A 4238-nucleotide genomic window follows, 5' to 3' on the forward strand; every position below is an offset into this window, starting at 1 on the left:
CTAGGCATATAGTGCTCAAGAAGTGAATCCACCCGGATCCCAAGGTATATCAAAGCCAATTTTAATTAGCAATGATTTATAAGCAACATATATCATGTTATGACGAAGTCTAACTCACTTCCTATGCATCGGCATGTCATAAAAGAACAATTCATGCACACATAGTAAAGGCCAATGCATAGTATAAACAGTTTCTTGCAATTTTATCATGTGGAAAACATAGAGAGGTGGAGATATAGTTCCTCTCTCATAATAATTGCAAGTAGGAGCAGCAAGCACATGCATATTATATTCATCAAAATCATCATGTGCAACGGTATAAGGCAACCCATAAATATAATCCTTAATAAGGGTAAACTTCTCCGATATAGTGTAGTTGGGAGAATTCAAAAAGATAATAGGACTATCATGCGTGGGTGCAATAGCAACAATTTCATGTTTAACATAAGGAACTATAGCAAGTTAATCTCCATAAGCATAATTCATATTGGCATCTTGGCCACAAGCATAGCAAGCATCATCAAAAAGGGATATTTCAAAAGAATCAACGGGATCATACCAATTATCATAGCATTCATCCTTCGGTAAGCATGAAGGGGAATTAAACAATGTATGAATTGAAGAGTTACTCTCATTGGAAGGTGGGCACGGGTGATCAATCCGCTCTTCCTCCTTTTGTTCTTCACTCTCTGCTACCTCTTGAGCACTGCGTTGGATTTCCCCGAAGAGGAGAGGATGATGCAGCAAAGTAGCATGAGTATTTCCCTCAGTTTTTGAGAACCAAGGTATCAATCCAGTAGGAGGCTATGCGCGAGTCCCTCGTACCTACACAAAAACAATAGCTCAACGCAACCAACGCACTTAGGGGTTGTCAATCCCTTCATGGTCACTTACGAAAGTGAGATATGATAGAGATGATAAACAATATTTTTGGTATTTTTGGTATAGAGATGCAAAGTGAAAAGTAAAAGGCAAAGTAAAAAAGCAAAGCAATAATAAAGTCATGGAGATGTGATGAGAAAGAGACCCGGGGGCCATAGGTTTCACTAGTGGCTTCTCTCAAGAGGATAAGTATTCTACGGTGGGTGAACAAATTACTGTTGAGAAATTGATAGAATTGAGCATAGTTATGAGAATATCTAGGTATGATCATGTATATAGGCATCACGTCCGAGACAAGTAGACCGACTCCTGCCAGCATCTACTACTATTACTCCACTCATCGACCGCTATCCAGCATGCATCTAGAGTATTAAGTTAAAAACAGAGTAACGCCTTAAGAAAGATGACATGATGTAGAGGGATGGTTTCATGCAATATGATAAAAAACCATCTTGTTATCCTCGATGGCAACGATACAATACGTGCCTTGCTGCCCCTTCTGTCACTGGGAAAGGACACCACAAGATCGAACCCAAAGCTAAGCACTTCTCCCATGGCAAGAACAACCAATCTAGTAGGCCAAACCAAACTGATAATTCAAAGAGACTTGCAAAGATAACCAATCATACATAAAAGAATTCAAAGAAGATTCAGATATTATTCATAGATAGACTGGATCATAAACCCACAATTCATCGATCTCAACAAACACACCGCAAAAAGAAGATTACATCGAATAGATCTCCACGAGAGAGGGGGAGAACATTGTATTGAGATCCAAAAAGAGAGAATAAGCCATCTAGCTACTAACTATGGACCCGTAGGTCTGAAGTAAACTACTCACACTTCATCGGAGGGGCTTCGATGATGATGTAGAAGCCCTCCTTGATTGATGCCCCCTCCGGCGGAGCTCCGGAACAGGCCCCAAGATGGGATCTCATGGATACAGAAAGTTGCGGCGGTGGAATTAGGTTTTTGGCTCCGTATCTGATCGTTTGAGGGTACGCGGATATATATAGGAGGAATAAGTACGTCGGTGGAGCAACAGGGGGCCCACGAGGGTGGAGGGCGCGCCTGGGGGGGCAGGCGCGCCGCCTACCTCGTGGCCTCCTGTTAATTGGCTTGACGTAGGGTCCAAGTGTCCTGAGTTGTATTCAATGAGAAAATCACGTTTCCGAAGGTTTCATTCCGTTTGGACTCCATTTGATATTCCTTTTCTTCGAAACCCTAAAACAGGCAAAAAAACAGCAATTCTGGGTTGGGCCTCCGGTAAATAGGTTAGTCCCAAAAATAATATAAAAGTGGATAATAAAGTCCAATAATGTCCAAAATAGTAGATAATATAGCATGGAGCAATCAAAAATTATAGATACGTTGGAGACGTATCAAGCATCCCCAAGCTTAATTCCTCCTCGTCCTCGAGTAGGTAAATGATAAAAACAATTTTTTTGATGCGGAGTGCTACTTGGCATAATTTCAATGTAAATCTTCTTAATTGTGGTATGAATATTCAGATTCAAAAGATTCAAGACAAAAGTTCATGTTGACATTAAAATAATAATACTTCAAGCATACTAACAAAGCAATTATGTCTTTTCAAAATAACATGGCCAAAGAAAGCTATCCCTACAAAATCATATAGTCTGGCTATGCTCTATCTTCAGCACACAAAGTATTTAAATCATGCACAACCCCGATGACAAGCCAAGCAATTGTTTCATACTTTTGACATTTTCAAAACTTTTTCGATCTTCACGCAATACATGAGCGTGAGCCATGGATATAGCACTATATGTGGAATAGAATGGTGGTTGTGGAGAAATCAAAAACAGGGGAAGATAGTCTCACATCAACTAGGCGTATCAACGAGCTATGGAGATGCCCATCAATAGATATCAATGTGAGTGAGTAGGGATTGCCATGCAATGCATGCACTAGAGCTATAAGTGAAAGCTCAACAAAAGAAACTAAGTGGGTGTGCATCCAACTTGCTTGCTCACGAAGACCTAGGGCATTTTGAGGAAGCCCATCATTGGAATATACAAGTCAAGTTCTATAATGAAAAATTCCCACTAGTATATGAAAGTGACAGAATGAGAGACTCTCTATCATGAAGATCATGGTGCTACTTTGAAGCACAAGTGTGGTAAAAGGATAGTAACATTGTCCCTTTTCTCTTTTTCTCTCATTTTTTGGGCCTTCTCTTTTTTTATGGCCTCTTTTTCTTTTTTTATTTTTCGTCCGGAGTCTCATCCCGACTTGTGGGGGAATCATTGTCTCCATCATCCTTTCCTCACTTGGGACAATGCTCTAAAAATGATGATCATCACACTTTTTATTTTTCTTACAACTCAACAATTATAACTCAATACTTAGAACAAAATATGACTCTATATGAATGCCTCTGGCGGTGTACCGGGATATGCAATGAATCAAGAGTGACATGTATGAAAGAATTATGAACGGTGGCTTTGCCACAAATACGATGTCAACTACATGATCATGCTAGCAATATGACAATAATGGAGCGTGTCATAATGAACGGAATGGTGGAAAGTTGCATGACAATATATCTCGGAATGGCTATGGAAATGCCATGATAGGTAGGTATGGTGGCTGTTTTGAGGAAGGTATTTGGTGGGTGTATGATACCGGCGAAAAGTGCGCGGTATTAGAGAGGCTAGCAATGGTGGAAGGAAGGAAAGTGCGTATAATCCAATGACTCAACATTAGTCATAAATAACCCATATACTTATTGCAAAAATGTAGAAGTTATCAAAGCAAAGTATTACGCGCATGCTCCTAGGGGGATAGATTGGTAGGAAAAGACCATCGCTCGTCCCCGACCGCCACTCATAAGGAAGACAATCAATAAATAAATCATGCTCCGACTTCATCACATAACGGTTCACCATACGTGCATGCTACGGGAATAACAAACTTTAACACAAGCATTTCTCAAATTCACAACTACTCAACTAGCATGACTCTAATATCACCATCCTCATATCTCAAAACAATTATCAAGCATCAATTTTTTTCTTAGTATTCAATGCACTCAAAAGAAAGTTTTACAAATCTTGAATACCAAGCATATTTATTATTAAGCAAATTACCATGCTATTAAGACTCTCAAAATAATATAAGTGAAGCATGAGAGATCAATAGTTTCTATAAAACAAATCCACCACTGTGCTCTAAAAGATATAAGTGAAGCACTAGAGCAAAATTATATAACTCAAAAGATATAAGTGAAGCACATAGAGTATTCTATCAAATTCCAAATTATGTATGGCTCTCTCAAAAGGTGTGTACAGAAAGGATAATTGTGGTAAACTAATAAGCAAACACTCAAA

Source organism: Triticum dicoccoides, chromosome 5A (genome assembly GCF_002162155.2).
Source record: "Triticum dicoccoides isolate Atlit2015 ecotype Zavitan chromosome 5A, WEW_v2.0, whole genome shotgun sequence".
Lineage (NCBI taxonomy): Eukaryota > Viridiplantae > Streptophyta > Magnoliopsida > Poales > Poaceae > Triticum > Triticum dicoccoides.